Raw genomic sequence first — 17,930 nt, 5'->3', positions numbered from 1 at the left:
TTTGAGAATACTGATGACCTGGCCACTCAGGTCATCCTGTGATGGTTAAAATAGTCCTTCAAACAGAGCAAAATGTATTTCTTTAGTATATCACATAGGATACTTTTTTGTTCACCCCACCCTTGCACTACCTTCTTCAAGATATCTCATTCACACTTAGATTTCTCCTCTCCTGCAAACATGTCTCTTTTCAAGTGCTTTGGAGGGCTATGCTTAATCTGTCAATAACCACTGAGTTGAGATTCTAGGAAATGAAGGAAACAGGCTCTGTCCTGTACATTTCTTCAGGAGTATAAAAGAAATGGTGCTCTGATGGACTGAAATTGTATTTTCTCTTTAAAATATCCATGTCTTTGTATGATTCTTCAACAGCTTTTTCTGAGGATAATGATACTAATCCTATTATGTTAAGATTTCCCAATGCATGATTTTTTTTTTCCTTCTCATGCACTTCAAAGCAAAACCATTATTTTCCTCCAGAGTTTATCACAGTACCTTGGATTTGTTGGTGTCTACCAACTACTTCTTCACTTATGATTAATTTAGCAGCGTATATTTCATGTAAAATGACAGTTAATGTTGCAGAGTAGTAGAGAAAGGAGATGCATCTAGCTAATGAGAAACCATAGAGTCATAAAATTATAGGGGCTGGAATGGACCTCCGGAGATCCAGCCCAACACCCCTGCCAAAGCAGGATTACCTAAGGCAGGGCACACAGGAACATGTCCAGACAGGACTCTCTGAATTGTTGCTTAGGGGAAAAATCACATATTTTCTTTGACGGTATACTTGTAATTGACCACAGTAATTCCTTCTTCTTTACTGATGAAAGGCTTCCCTGCTTCTTAAATATCTTTTTTGTCCCAGGTGGCTGAGATTGTAGGGTTTATGTATGTAATTAGGACTTGGAGTTTTCCTTCTTTTATATAGAGCTTATTCTTGGCTTTCTGCAAACATACTGAACTTGTGTCTGTGTATGGTCTTCTGGTATCACAGTATCACAGGGCATTAGAGGTTGGAAGGAACCTCAAGAGATCATCAGGTCCAACCCCCCTGCCAAAGCAGGATCACTTAGGGTACTCTATCAGCACAGGAATGCATCCAGGTGGGTTTTGAAAGTCTCCAGAGAAGGAGCCTCCACACAGCCTCCTTGGGCAGCTGTTCCAGTGCTACACTGGACACTGAGGGTTTGTTAGCAGTACACGCTGCTGTTTCCCAGTAAGCCTCCCATTTGTAATTGACTCTCTCATTCTGATCCAGAGTATATGCACTTAATGTGAAGTGCAAATTTGACTGGAAGCCCTGATTGTCTTCTTTCCACTGTGCTCCTTCACTAATTCTTGCATTCCACAGGATACCAGCATAGGTGGGGGATTTTTGATGGGTAGTTCAGTTCTCTGAATCTGTCTCACTCTGGCTGTTTCAGCAGGCTGCTGACTTATACAGTGCTAGTGCTCTGCTACCCATATAATTCCTGGTTCATCCTAGTTCTGTGGTTTTTATATAAATAGTAGCTTTATTTCAACAATAGCACACTCATATAAGGTTTCTATATTATAGAAAATATATTTAAGTAAAAGATCCTCCACAGCTGCAGCTATCTGCACAATACCTGGTGATGATAAAATCTATACATGGGTTCATAATAAGGTGAAAGCCTGTGTGTAGTGGTTTGAACCACATAATATTCCCCACTGTCAGAAACATGAATTTATGAGCACAGCATTTATGGCTGTAGGGCATTTTCACCCTGGACAGGAGAGTATCGAGTTTTCTCACCTTTATGGTCCTTGAGCGGGCAGCTGCGTTTTCACTTGTTATGGGATTTGAACAGGTATTCCTCTCTATTTTTCTTCTATTCTCTCTATATACTGATGTTATCTGATATCTTTGTAGCAGAGGAGTAAAATATTCTGTGTAAATCAACTGAAAATTCTCCCTCTGCCTTTTTTTTCCCACTCCTTTTCTTATCTCCTGGTAAGGAGAGAGAGGAGAGAGGAGATGAGAGGGGGAGTGGGGGTGTTTAGCCCCCACACTAAAGCATTACACTATGTTAGCCAATGGAAATGTTATAGTTGGTTTCATCAGTGTTTATAGCTGCAGCATTGGTGGAACTAGTTCACTGTGATGGCTATTAACTGCTTCTTAATATGTTCTAGGTTCATTGACAGCAGTTTTACAAAGACTGAGTACTCCATAATAAAACATGAGAAATGATAGCAAAATTATGTAGCAGTATGTCTGGAGTGACCAGTATTTACTTGAAACCCCCAATGACAACAAAAAACAAAACAAACAACAACAAAACCAACAAACAAGCAATAACAAAAATAACCAACACCCTCCAACAACAACAACTAGGAAATAAATCTTAATGATCTATTGCCTTTGTAATTTGAATCCTATCTATGCCTTAATTTTATTTCTTCCTAGGTGAAATTAAAGACAAAAACAATAAAAGGTTTAACAGATCTCATAGTGGGTAATCACATTGATAGGTATTTAAAATTAAGATCAGGGCAATTAATCAGAATTCAAAAAATGTGGTAAATGTAATTAAAACTACTTAATGTATTGCTTGTAGAATATTATTAATGTTTGTATTATTAGTTAATAAAAATGTCATCTTACATGCTAGTGTGTTAAGAAAACAATTAAAACCTAATCTAATAAATAGCTCATCATGTTTGTTTATCATTCCTAAGTAATTCAGTTTAGCTGACCATATAATATTATTGAAGCTCTGAATTGCGTTTTCTAGGTAATTAAAGTAACATTCCATCAGATAGCTGAAAGATTTTTTGAATACTTTAGTCTTTAATAAGCAACCTTGTACTTCTAGGTGTAAAAGGAAAGATGGCTTTCAGTAAACATTCTCAAAATAAAGATATTTGTTTTACAGATATAAATCTTCAACAGAAACTTCCACAACTTCAAAACTAATTGTATGATACAGATTATTTTTTAATTTCCCCTGCCCCCTCACTTAGAGCCTTTCTAAGAGGAACTTGATTTTTTCTTTTTTCTCAAGTACTTGCTATTTTTGTTGACCTATTAGATTAGTTGCATTAAGGTCTTTTTGTCTTCGGCCTGAGGAAATACTATGCAATGTAGGCAATTTCTTCAACAAATTTTAGAATACCTAAATGTGTCAGATAACCCATAATCTTTTTTACAATTCTCTCTTGTTCATTAGCATATCAGTGAATAACTTATGGATATTCGAGTAGTTCCCGTTATTCTTTGAGTTAACATCCGACCACAAATTTAACAGAAAAGTTTCAGTTAATTAAAATATACCTGTTGAATCAAGAATACTCTGTTTTACTTGGTAATACTGCAAAGCTGCAGGCACAGAAATTAGGGATTTAGTGAGTGACTAAAGCTATAGCTAGAAAGCAAAATCTGGGGAAAAATTGGAAAACCTCCAAAGTTCAATGATAATCTGTAATGTGGACTGCTCAGATACAGAGAATGTGGGCTGAGCTCTGTGCAGATCTTTGTCTTGCAACCTTGCAACTTAATTCCAGAAGTTGTCAATCTGTGGTTCACTTCCATATTTCTGTGCAAATATCATGATATATTCTTAAAGGTCTATCCAAATATTAAATTGCAAGCAAACAATTCTCCACTTTGCAAGACAGCAGAGATGATGAATGGATTTGGATTCTTGCAGAAAAAATGCTTTTGCCAAGCAACATGCTGATACAGGACAAATGAGAAGGGATTTGTTGTACTGTCCTTCAACCCCAGTTAATAGGTAATTAGCACAATTAACAAAAATTGCACCAATAAATACAACTACTGTGACTGAATACTCATACTTATTTTCCTAAAATTCTACATTAAAAATCTGTTATCAAGCCACACAGAAATAAAGGTTCAGTCTAGGTCACATCAAGTGACTCTTTTCCAGTCTGGCACAGTAGTTATGGAAATACATATATACATATATATTTTAATTTATGCCAGCTAGACTAGGAATTAAATCTTCTGGTTTACTCAGAAGACGGAAAATAAAATACTAACCAAATTATTCAATCAGTATAATGCATGTCTTATTTGGATGTTGTAGTTCTAATTTTCTTAATGTTGGTACCCATTTTATATGTGTTTTAAGGGTAAAAGGTTGTTTTCAAAATATTGGATTAGAAGTTTTAATATCTCATAACTTTGATCTGCAAATATCCATCACTGGAGGAAGGAAAGAATGATCAGAGCTCTATCAAAATTTCCCTCTCTCCTCAGTAAGCAAGACTGTGTTATTTAGAAGGCCACCTATGCACACTCCCTGGTGTAGAATTTACTGCCAACAGTGGGCTACAGCAGGTGATTATGAGTGCACTGATCTTAAACCACAATTGTGTTTTGGTTTGTTTTGTTTTTTTTATAGATGCCCAGATTACACCCAAATGACACAAATGTCCTCAGGAAGACCAGGACAGGCTGAGTGACTGGGCTAGCAAGAACCTTGTGAAGTTCAACAGGGATAAATGTAGAGTCTTGCACCTGGGGAATATATCACCCTGGATAGCAGCCCTGTGGAATGAGCCTGGGGTTCTTGGTGGACAACAAGCTCAGCATGAGTGGAATATATGCTGCAAAGAAAGCCAACAAGATGATGAGTTGCATCAACAAGGGCATTACCCACAGACATAATGTTGTTCCACTCTACTCAGCACTTGTCAAGCCACACCTGGAGTACTGCTATACAAGAAATGGAGTCCCTGCTATACAAAAAAAAGATGTGGACTAGCTGGAAAGTGTCCAGAGAAGGGCCACAAGAATGATCAGAGGAGTGGAATATCTGCCATATGAAGAAAGGCTGAGTTAGCCTGGTTATTGTTAATGTGGGAAGGGGATTCCAGCTCTCCACTGTGACACCTTGAGAAGAGAAGGCTTAAGGGAGACCTTATTACCAGGTACTAGTACATAAAGGATAGCGGCCAGGAGGGTGGGGATTTTTTTTATACAAGGAGTCACATGGAAAAGACAAGGGTTAATGGGTACAACTTACTCCTTGGTAGATTCAGATGGAACTCCGGAAGAGAAATTTTCACAATGAGAACAATTAGATATTGGAATATTCTCCCAAGGGAAGAAGTGGATTCCCCTGTACTGGACTATTCTAAGACTTGGTTTGGCAGGGTGCTGGCCCATCTCATTTAAACTTTGCTATTACTTAGAAAGGTTGGAACAAATGATCCTTGGGGGTTCCTTCCAACCTGGCATTCTGTGACTTTCAGCCTTTCTGTGTTCTCACTACTATACACTATACAGCTTCTGTATTCACTACTATGGGCAGTCCTCTATTTGTTGAATAAAAATTTCAGCAGCTTCCTCGCCCCCCCCCCCCCCCCCCCAGTGCATATTTATTAATGAAAATTTAAAACATCTCTTATTTTGTCTCTAATTTGGTCTTTCTTGATTAGAGACAACTACTGGTTCTTCCCTGAAATTATATAATTTTCGTAGCAGCACATGGAAGGTTATTCATCTGGCAGTATTGCCTTAGTCTTTACATATCAGTGTTATCCTTAGAAGTGCCTGGTGGTGCTAATGGATGATCAGATCTATACAAAATGATGTTCTGCTATCTGGAGGTTTTTGCCCTTCTGAACATGTTCTCACTAGAAATAAGGTGCCTGTAAACATAAGCTTGATATGTTTGTATTATAGGCTTATCAATAGTTTGCAGACCTGTTTGCTACATTGAAAGTGGATAGTGAAGCATGTGAAGTAACCTGTCTAGATGTTTAAATCAAAAATGTAAACACCTGTTAGGGAGAGGAATACTGTAATGTTTCTCAGCAATTAGGGTGTAGAGTTTCCCCAGCTTTAGCCTTACTGGAGAGGGAGAATTCATTTGAACAGGAATTCCAGGTTGATTTTTTACTGGAATTTCTATAAGCTGTTTTCCATCTTGTTTTGCAACATTGCAATTGGACTTGAGTTTTAAGTGTTGCATTAAATTACATAGGTATTGAGAATATATTATTGAACATTTGAAAGATGATACTTTAATTATCCAAAATGTGAATATCTGTATTCAAACAACTCCAGGGATCTGCTTCTCTCCCTGCCCTGCTCAAGTCTGAGTAAATCTGAACTCTTAGAAGATTCACAGCCTGATTGTTCACTTCTGTATAACTCCTGCCACAAGGCCCTCCCTGTCACAGTGATCCTGTATGTTAACATTTCAGTCAAGACTTGAACAAAGATCCATATCTAAATATGAATAATGCAGAAATGACTGTTTAAAACAAGGCTAACATGTCTGGTGGAAATGCAAACAGAAATGATGAAAAATGAGTTTTTAGGAAATACTGACAACATACTCCTATCCTTTCCCCTCAAAAAAAAAAAAAAAAATCCATATTCTTTGTAAAGACACCATTCCCGTAAGAGCACATAAATGGCACAAATGAGAAACCATAATGGCCTTAGGCATTCTATTATTTTGGCTTATGTTAGGAGCCTAACCTGAAGTCTCATGTTTCTTAAGATATTGGGCTTGATTATAGTTGTTCAAGTTCTTTCTGTGCCATCTCTATATAAAGATTAAGGTCTCACTGCTGGAATATTTTGTCACTTGTGGAGAAAGGATAGCTCAATGAATAAGTGTAATGGCAGCTCTAGGTATAATTACTGACACCTGACGTCAAGAACCAGAACATTTCTAAACCCTCTGTCCACTAATGGTTTCTGATAGGGATTAGTTACATTAAGTAAATTCATTAGTAACATTTAGTAAATTCAAGCAATAATCAGTTGTCTTCTAGGAAATCAGAGTTCTGGGACAATTGCACCCTTAGAACAAGGGTTCTTTAAGACATTTAGTACGTCTTTTGTGTATGTAGATTGTTTGTCAGCTTTCTTTTTTTTTTCTCTCTTCTGTTGTCTCTGTGCTACCTGCTATCTTTGATTATTGCATCTTGGTTGCTAATTGACAATGAAGTAAAAGCAGAGTGAGAAACAAGTCTTTTTGGCATGTAAGGGCTTTGATACAAGAATAAACTAATCACTATTTCATGTTCAGCATTTGAACAACAGCCAGACTCACACAATCTTCAGTAAGAGCTTGTTAGCAATGTCAGGATGTGCTTCTAGCCCAGGTCACAGAGGAGCATTTCTCCAGAAAGCTGTTTCTGCTCCCAGAAACCAAGGCAGAACCAGGCTGGCTTCTGAACTGACAATGGGGCCAAGCAAACAGAACCACTGAACTTTAACATACTGCAGGCCAACTAATGAATGAATAATAGTGGCTCCCCTGGCTGATAAAACATTTCTAAGAGTGCTTATAGGGTACAGTGTGCAGTGGGGCTGTGGGTATCCTGTTCATCTAAGTTTCTACATAATTTGTTTAGTTTTTTGTTGTTTGGGGTTTTTTTTCATCAGAAAACAGTGAAGATACTTTTGCATGCAAGGATGTGTGTGTGTGTATAACACCCATATCTCATCCTTTGTGATGATTCTGTCATTTTTGTTTTCCTTTTACGCACTTTGGGTACCTGCATCACTACATGTGAGACGGAAGAACTTCTAGTTGAAGGGCTGCACCCATATTCAGATCAACCTTGTCAAAAAGTTGTGCTAAATTATACATGTGTCTGTGAAAGTGTGTATATACAACCAGGGAATAGTTTATAAATCACCCCAAATTTTCTGATTTATTAAAGAAAATACTTTTTCTCTGAATTAATATCTATTCAGTGTTATAAAGACTTGAGTGTTGTATTATCCATAGTAAACTCTTACTAGTGATAAAATTAACTCATTTGCAGGTATTAGTTCACTTGGAAACTTCAGTATATGCTGTATAAGACTCTGTGCATGCAATGCTCAACTGTTTGAGCAAGTAAGTTCATTATGGACAAGCCCCTGGCAGCTGTAGGATATTGTAAAACAAACATTTTCAGGTTCAAATACTAGCCATTTTTCATGTGCAGTGGTTTAGCAAAGACAATGCTGATGAGACGTGCTTGCTGTTTGCTGCTACTGTATCACATTCTGTAATGATAAATGTGTTTTGAACAAAAGGATATTGGGTCCATAAAAGGAAATTACTCATGTGTAAATAGTAGTGGAGGCCCTGCCAAGGGAATAATGAAACTCTAGGAGTTTAGTCATTGGTATTCAAACAAGTGAAAACGCTGAAGGCATTGTCAGCTTAATTTTCTTCTTTGGTCTAAATCCCTAATACTGGTGTGTTCTTTGTAGCTTGCAAAGGACGTGACCAGACCAATTCAATAGGAATTCCCTATATTGCTCCAGGATAATTTATTACATGAGTAAATTCAATTCCTGTAGTATAAGACTCATCCCTACTTATATTTTAATTTAGTATATTTGTCCAGCAAATGAATTGTAGAGATGATCAATAAGAAAACTCTTTGTACGTGTAGTAACACTGAGAATGATCTGTGGATGGACAAACTAATCTCATAAATCTAGGAAGAAAAAAATACTTGCAGATGAGGATGGAAGTCTCACCTTTATACCAGTGTTATTATCATGAAGTCCAGTTTTCTATGTCCATCTCTGCGTTGCCAAGTTTTCAGGTCAAGGTGTGGGCTGTTGGATTCCTTAGTTGTTCATGTGTGGTTTAAAGAACAGCCTGTTGTTCAGCTGCTAGGTGGGAGAGAAGGGAGAAACTTATGTACAACATTCTACAGATGAACCTTATGACAAAACCATCCAGGTATTAAAACTTCTACAGAATTAATTATGTCTTTGCCATCTACATTGCTATTCTAAACAAATCTTTCTCTCCATGCACAGGGAGACAGTGACAAGTTGGAGTTGGATTTTGTGGACTGGAAAATTGGATGGGGGGGGGGGGTGGAGGGGCTGGCAGTGTTTTGCTTTTTCTGGGAGGAGGGGCTTATTGCATCAGGAGCTACTTCCTTTCAATATTTTCCAAAGGGATTATATTTCAGATATATTACTCCTCCCTTCTCCCTTCTCTCCTCTTTTTCACTTAGTCACCTATTAACTTGAAAAGATTCCTAATTTTGGCAATTTTAAGATGTCAAGCATTTTAGGTTTAGCACTTCCAAGCCTTGGGATGGAATAGTAAATTTTTCTCAACCATTCAGATCCACAAAAATATAAGCTACGGGTATTTTGCTTTTAAATAAGTGTTTTATAGCCTTATGTAGCAAGCACCTACTTTCGTGTATGTTTGAGGTTGTTTTTTTGATTGGTTTTTGTTTGTTTGTCTGGGTTTTTCAGCTAAGTCACAAAAGCTTTTCCAGATTCCCAAGACTGTTTTTGATCTCTTGGTTAGCTTCCTGACAAATAACGCTGCAGTCTGAATCAAAGCTCTAAAGAAACAACTCATCAAGTATAATGGCAAAGCTCAATTGTTCCTTTCTCTGGCTGCCATGGAAACTTTCCTATGATAAGAAGTCAGACGGTAGAGAAGCAGAGTGGAGAAAATAACTTGACTCAGACAGAAGCAAAATCCCGGGCTCAGGTAATGCATACTCAGAAGAGCCGTGTTTGCTTGTAAGCTTAAGTGGTTGGTTTCAGATTAGCAAATCAAGTAGTAGCTGATTGAAGATATGAGATCTTATTAGTGTCCTGAATCCATGGTTATGGAGTTGTCACTCTGTGTTTCAGAATCATTTTCAGTCTGACAGGTGGGTAGTGAATAACACTGTTCCTTCAATGGAAAGCAGGTCATGCCTCTTAATCTAACCATTTTTCAGGGTTTGCCTGATTTTCTTTGAACAAAGATTTCCAGCAAGTGGTTTGTGAAGAAAACAGGTATGCTTGTGAATGTTTAACAGTGGGTCATAGAGAACAACCTTTTACTCTATAATGAACCTCAACCTTTTCCCCCTTTTACATAACATTAAAATTTACACTATTATAGTTATTATCTGTTTCAATCATATTAGAGATCATATCACTAAGCGTTATCCAAAGTGCACTGAAAAGAGTTTTTGAAGAAGGGTTAGAAGAGCACTGTGACAGTCTTTGATCTGTTTGCATTTAATATCTGGTGATATACATGACAATTCCTTCCATTTAGCTAGTGAAATCATTACCTGGGGAAATTTTTAGTGAAAGAGTAGTTGTTTGGGAAGGAAAGATCACAACACATCAAAATGCATCACAACTGCTACCAAGCACTTGACAGTATCAATAACTGTAGCACGTTCTGTCATTATTTGGGCTTCACTTTGTCTTGTTTACAAATTCCATTAATGTTTGTTTTAGTTTTTACAATAATATCAAAAATATTTCTACTTTAATTACAAAAATCTTATACTAGAACAACTTCTCAAATGCTTGTAAAGATTTGTAATGGTCTGAAATAATTATTCTTACAAAATGGAAACAGCTTCTACTTGTATGAGGTTGTCCCCCCTTTCTCTTTAATACAGTGTTTTTAATGTCTTCTGCCATGCCAAACCAAATCTAACAGATTAAAAGTTAAACTAATTTACACGCACATGACCTATGTCTTCCTTCTCAGTTTACAAGGGTAGACTTCAATTTGTGTTTATGTATGTCTGTTGATTTTTAAAATATTTTGTTAAACCTTCAAAATCACATGTCAAGGTGAACAGAAGGGTTAGACTTACCTTTTTTTTTCTTTACAGAAAGGTGCTGCATTAAAGCTGGAACAAATTTTCAAAATATTGGAACACAGTCCCAAACTATAAGACTTGGCCAAAAAGCACTAAAACAGTGTTTGTTTGACACATAGTTACACAAAGCACATGAAGAGTTGCAAATGACATGAAATTATGCAAATTACTAATTCTCTTTCTTGATACACTAAAAATCTGTAACCCTATAAATCACAGTATCACAGTACGTTAAAGGTTGGAAGGGACCTCAAGAGATCACCGAGTCCACCCCTCTGCCAAAGCAGGATCACTTAGGGTAGTCTGCACAGGAATGCATCCAGGTGGGTTTGGAAAGTCTCCAGAGAAAGAGACTCCACAACCTCTCTGGGCAGACTGTTCCAGTGCTCCATCACCCTCACTGTAAAGAAGTTTCTTCTCATGTTGAGGTGAATTTTTTTATGTTCAAGCTTAAACCTGTTGTTTCTTGTCTTATTAGTGCACACCACTGAAAAGAGCCTGGCCCCCTCCACTTGACACCCACCCCTCAGATATTTATACACATTGATGAGATCCCCTCTCAGTCTTCTCAAGACTAAACAGCCCCAGGGCTCTCAGTCTCTTTTCATAGGGGAGATGCTCAAGTCCCCTAATCATCCTTGTGGCTCTTTGTTGGATTCTCTCCAGCAGGTCTGTGTCTCTCTTGAACTGGAGAGCCCAAAACTGGATACAGTATTGCAGGTGTGGTCTCACCACGGCAGAGTAGAGGAGGAGAAGAACCTCCTAGACCTGCTGGATATACTTTCCTTGATGAACCCCAGGATCCCATTGGCTCTCTTGCCCACAAGGGCACATTGTTGTCCCATGGAGAACTTGCTGTCCACTAGGACTCCAAGGTCTTTCTCCATGGAACTTCTTTCCAGCAGGGCAGCCCCTAACCTGTACTGGTGCCTGTTGTTATTCCTCCCCAGATGCAGGACCCTGCATTTGTCCTTATTTCAGCTGGTTTGCCTGCACCCAGCTCTCCAGCCTGTCCAGATCTTGGATGGCTGCCACAGCCTGAGGGGGTGTCAGCAAAACCACCAACACACCACCTTAACTTGCATCTTGTTCTCTATTGTTGATACTTTTGTTTTGTTTTAATGAAACCGTGGTTGGCTGGCAGTGTAAAATAACAAGTGCAGGTCTATCATTATTATGATATTTCTTTCTTGCAATTATTTTTCCCTTGCTGTACTGTTGGAAGGTCATCTAGGCTGTATAAAGAGTATTTGGCATAATATTGCAAGTAGTTTGCACACTACTACCAAATGCTTTCCTTTGAAGCACTTGAATGTAGAACCTGTATGTTTAAGAGTTCATGCTCCTACATGAAAGAGAATTCCCCGTTGCATTACCTGCTCTTTAGATGTACTGTTATGTTTCAGATACACTAACCTGAACTAATTTGTATCAAACATTTTTTTTATGGCATAAAGGAAATATTAAAAATGCAGTATAAATCAGAGTTAAATTTAGTTTTGCATGAACCCTGTTTGCCTTTGTGTGTTCTTACTATAATAACATAGGGGAAGGCAGGGAGAAGATATACTTCTACAGTAGCAGCTACTCAGCTCACTAATGCAATCTGAATTGTGTATCAACACATTAATGGTAAGGTCACAAAGTTAATGATGTTTAAAACTGCATTGTAGAATTTGCTTCAGCAACCTCATAAAAAGTAGCAGCTAATGAAGTACTTTTGATTTGTGGTGACACTAACCTTGTTTCTTCAACACCAAAATGCTAGGCTTATAGTTGTAGCTGGAATGCTGCTTTGATTTTTATTGTATTTTGACTATAATTTTCACACATATTTCAATGGACCAAAGAGAATTTGTACATGGAAAACCAGCATCTATTCTTTGAAATGTTTCAGTGCTTTAGGCACTCCTCAGAGAGCTCTGTACATAAAGTCTCATTTCATGTAAGCACCTTGGCTTTGTTAAATCTGATAACACTGTTGCAGCTTGTACTCTGGAAGAAACTTTAACTCTTAATAGTCCAAAATGAATAGTAAGTATGAAAAAGCCTCAGAAATTATATTTAAAATCTCTCTCTCTCTCTCTCTCAATCTCTCTCAATCTCTCTCTCTCTCTCTTTATATATATATATTTATATATTTATATATATATATATACACATATAAAACCTACCCCTTTATTCTGATGTTCTTATTTCTCTTAGTGTTTCCTTGGAGTCCAAAGCTGATACTATGTTCTTCACTGTGCAAAATCAGAGAGAAAGAGGTTAAAATGAGCTCTTTGGTGTCCTGAGGCTCATCACTACAAGGACAGGGAAGATGCTCAAGTTGAAAGTGGCAGAGGAAACATGACATGGATGCTTTCTTCCTTCTGAATTTTGGGTCTCCTTAGAGATGATACTACTACTTCCCATTTCTGCCTACTACTCTCCCCCTACTCCCAGAGAAGGGGTGAAAACCCTCAAATATCCCTGGGGAGGTTTGTCCTGCAGGAACTACCTGGGATTCACAGAGCTGGAACTCTGATAGGCTGGGCAATAGGCCATGGGGAACCTGGTGAACCCAGCTCAGCCCTGATCAGGGCAAGGATGGTCTACATCAGGGAACTTTGAAGCCTGCAAACACTCAGTAACAGTGAAATCTTATTGCATGCACCTTTTTAGATAATTGGCTAAAAGATAAATAGGCCTTCATACCAATACATTGATATATTAAGTTTTTTTTTTGTCTGTGTATATATGTGGGTGATATGTATTAGTGAGTTTGAAGACCAAATGCATTTTCTGTCTTGTACAGAAACTGTCCAAGGATGAAACTGACAGGAAACAGTCAGGTTTCAGAATTACAGTTCTACCTTCACACAAAGGAAGAATTTCATTTATTAAATACTTTATCCATATATTTCCCTTCCTATTTAGGTTTTAGATAGTTCTTGTTTAAAGCCTCTGAGCTGTATCCTTCTTGGTCTAGTGCTATGAATTAGAAATCTCTCGGAAGCAACTCAGAAAGATGTATGCAAAGCTTAAAAAAAAAAAAAAGAATAAAATTAAAGGTTCCTAGAAAATAACAGCATTTTTTAGCATTTAGTTGAAAACCTGTAATTTTTCTTCATTATACCTTCATTTGAAATCAATGAGTTATTGCACAAATAAGGATTAAACTATCTGGAAAGGAAAATAACAGCTATTTTCATTTTCTCTTTAGATTTATCAGCTGCCTTCTATCATACTTTACTCATGGACTTGCTAATGTAGTATTATTCTCATAAGGAGTTATGTCCATAAAGAAAATGCATTAAGTTATTGTATGTACTCAGTAAGCTGCCTTTTTTTTTTTTCCTATTGCAGCACCAATTCCACTTAAATTGTGGCAATGATAAGCCCAAGAGTATAATTAAATTCTGCTTAAAACCTGATTAATTAGGCTGTGATGTCTTTTTTATTTCTGGTAATAGCTGCAAAACATCTTGCATATATCTGTGCAAGGAGAGACACTTAAGACATGTCAAAACAAAGGCATATAGCTACACACAAATACAACCACAGATAGGGCATTGAGTAGCTGATCAAAACACGTTGAAAGTGTTTTGGTGTGATAATTATCAACCTTCCTATGGTGTGATTAAATCCAAAAGAAACTGCTACACTGGCTCTGAGCAAGCAGCTGTGGTAGAACGACAGTAGCTTCAGCAAACAAGATCATAATTTCCAGCAATCTGTCTCTATGTCCATTTTTATTTTAGGCTACAACCAGTAATTCTTCTGCCTGCAAACAAGAACAGGTCTAGAACTGCCCTTTAATAATGTTACTGACAAAGCTTCTTGCTTACAAAGATTAATTTTTATTATTATATCTATTGTTTGACAAACCAACTTCCTATTAATACTGAGGCAATTGAGAAGCAGTAGAGGATACCTAAATTTCCTAATTGCCCTCCAGCTGATGGATGAACTCCAAAAAGAAAAGGAACCAAAAGGATTGCTTATGGGATACAGAAGTAAGCTGCCTTTTTTTTTTTTCTTGTTGCAGCACCAATTCCACTTAAATTGTGGCAAGGATAAGCCCAAGAGAATAATTAAATTCTGCTTAAAACCTGATTAATTAGGCTGTGATGTCTTTTTTATTTCTGGTAATAGCTGCAAAACATCTTCCATATATCTGTGCAAGGAGAGACACTTAAGACATGTCAAAAAAAAGGCATATAGCTACACATAAATACAACCACAGCCCAGGATATGATTGGCCTTCTGGGCTCTAAGTGTGCCTTGTCAGCTCACGTACAGCTTCTCATCCACCACTATCCTAAGGTCATTTTCTGCAGGGCTGCTCTCAATTTCATCATCCCCCGGCCTGATGTTGAAGATTGTCCTGACGTAGGTTCAGGACCTTGCACTTTGCCTTACTGAACCTCATGAGATTCTCTTCAGCCCACTTCTCCAGCCTGTCCAGGTCTCTCTGAATGGCATCCCATCATTCAGCCCTATCAGCAGCACCACTCAGCTAGGTAACATCTGCAACCTTGCTAAGGGTGCACTCAGTCTCACCATCTATATCATTGATGAAGATACTGAACAGCATTGGTCCCAGTACAGACATTTGAAGGACACCACTTGCCACCCATCTCCATCTGGACATTGAGCCATTGACCACCACCCTTGATATGCAATCATCCAGCCAATTCATTATCCACTCAACACTCCACCATTCAAATCCATATTTCTCTAGTTTAGAGAGAAGAATGTTGTGGGGCACTGTGTCAAAGGCTCTACAGAAGTCCAGATAGATGACACCTCTTGGTTTTCCCTTGTCCAATGATGTTGTTACAGCATCATAGAAAGCCACTAGGATGGTCAGGCAGGATTTGGCCTTGGTGAAGCCATGCTGGCTGTCTCAAATCGCCTCCCTCTCCTCCATGTAGTTTAGTTTCTAGGAGGATCTGTTCCATTATCTTCCCAGGCACAGAGATAAGGCTGACAGGTCAGCAGTCCCCAGGATTCGCCTCTCTATCCTTTTTAATATGTCCCTTCTTCCAGTCTCCAGGGACTTCACCTGATTGCCATGACTTTTCAAATATTATGGTGAGTGGCTTTGCAATCACATCAGCTAATTCTTGCAGAACCTGAAATTGAACTTCTGGGACTTTACCCCACTGGTCCTCACCTAGTGGTCTACTAACTTGAGAGGGGAACAGAGTAAGACTGTAAATGAAGACTGAGGCGAAGAACTTACTGACTACCTCAGTCTTCTTCTTGTATGGTGGCACTAGCTCTCCATTCTCACTCCTCAGAGCGTGTATGCTTTCTTTAACCTTTCTTAGCTGGTTCATGTACCTGTAGAAGTCCTTCTTGTTATTCTTTGTTTTTCTTTTATTTTCTTAAAAAAACCCAACAACCAACCCCCTCCTCCCCCCCCCCCCCCAAAAATGCAAAACCCCCCCAAACCGCCATGACCTTCTGTGCTGTTGCTCTAGGTTCAAACTTCTTGTGAAAAACTTCAAAATATCAGGTCAGTTCTCACAATTTATATGGAGATGAGTTGTGGTGACTTAGTTTATTCTTATTTTTCTAACTGTAGCTTGACAATTTTACAAGGCAATGAAGGAGTGAAAAAATTGAAAGGGAAAATTAGAGTTCCTCTTCATATCTTCTCTACAGAAAGTGCTATTTTTATCTAGGATACATGAAGTTACAAGTTTTTGTCAGTTCTAAAGCTCTCAGGCCAGAGTTTGATTGAAATTCTCAGAAAAGACAATCCACAACAACAACTTTTTCTGGGCAAACATGAAAATATCATGCATGTGCTATAAAATAAAAGGTTGTTGCCAATGCAATGAATGCTTTAGGAATCTAAAGTTAGAACTAACTAATAGAATTAAAGAATTATAAAAACTTTTACACAATATTTTTATATGCATCTCCTTTCTTCTGTCTCTCCCTGTGTTCTCCTTTCTAGTGTTTCCCTTCCTCTTGAGTCAATATATTTGGTATTTTTCAATGAAAAAAAAAAAAAAAGTTGTATTCTATTAATAATTTCCATTAATTACCTGAAAACTTTCTTCTTTGTCAACAAATTAGTGTGAAAAAAGAAAATAGGAAGTGGTCTCATAGCCCTAGTTTTTGTCCTCAGATGTACTTTCCCTTTCTTGTGGGGATTTTGGAGTCAGTTTTAGATAAGTGGTCAATATTTTTGATTAAAAACTTCTTAAGAAGGAGACAAGACAATAAAAGAATTATTGAATCAGTGGAATGAATTATTCAGTAAAACTATGCTGAAAGTGCTACTGGGAACTACCACAAAAAATTAAGTAAAAAAAAAAAAAAATTATGGTGTTGTGACTAAAAAGAGTGTCTACTTCTACTGTGGGTACATGGCTGCAAATATGAGCATTCTTGTTTCTGTCTCAAGTGATTGTGACCTTGTAATGGGAATGTAGATACTGCATAAGCTAAGAACTTGCAGTCATTTGTATATCCCCTTCTCTGAGGTGGCACTTTCCTCTTTCCAAGTACTTATTTTAAGCCACTTTTCTCCTTGATTCTTCTGTATTTAAAACCTAAATCTAGAAATAGAAGAATGGGCACCCTATACTTGTGTTTGAAATTAGGTAAGTGGTCGGGATGGGGTTTTTAAATACAGTTACAAGGCAGAGCAGCTCCAAAAAGTCAATATAATTTCCACTGGAGAGAAACTACATTAAAATTAACATACCCTGAGAATTAACTCCGTGGAATGAAGAGAACCTGAAAAGAAAACTGTTTGGAATCAGAGAAAAACTTGCCTAAGCTGCATGGAGTGTATATATACATCACAATTTTTTAAATTATAGATGTTTATACTTTTCAGTTTTGATTGATCTCAGTTGGTAAGGGACCCTAAATCTGTAAGGGGACAGAGAGTTTCCATCAGGGGATAGAGAGTTTCATCTTGAAGATGTCCTTTCAAAATAATCTGTAACATTATTATCTTGGGTTATTCTGATACACTAGATTCTATTCAGTGTAGAACAGTTCAGTGAAGAGCTTGTAGCTTCTATATCTTTCCAAGAAATTTTATGAGACCAAAGCTTCTGTCAATATGCTTTGCAATGAATTACAGTGTATTGAATTTTGTTGTACTGTTATTAGTATCAACATTGTGCAGACTCAAGAAGTGACGTTATCTGAAAAATCTCAGCTTTTCACTTCAACGCTTGCATCAGTTAATCTGATGCTTGTAATGAGAAAGATGGGAAAAGGAAAATTACAATACACCAGTTGTCAGTGAAAAACAGAGGGTAATAAACTACCCTGGTCTAAATGAAGCAATAGATCAGAAAAGCTACCTAACT

The sequence above is a fragment of the Indicator indicator genome, chromosome 1 (genome assembly GCF_027791375.1).
Source record: "Indicator indicator isolate 239-I01 chromosome 1, UM_Iind_1.1, whole genome shotgun sequence".
Classification (NCBI taxonomy): Eukaryota; Metazoa; Chordata; class Aves; order Piciformes; family Indicatoridae; genus Indicator; species Indicator indicator.
Note: the sequence above shows the minus strand (reverse complement) of the source record.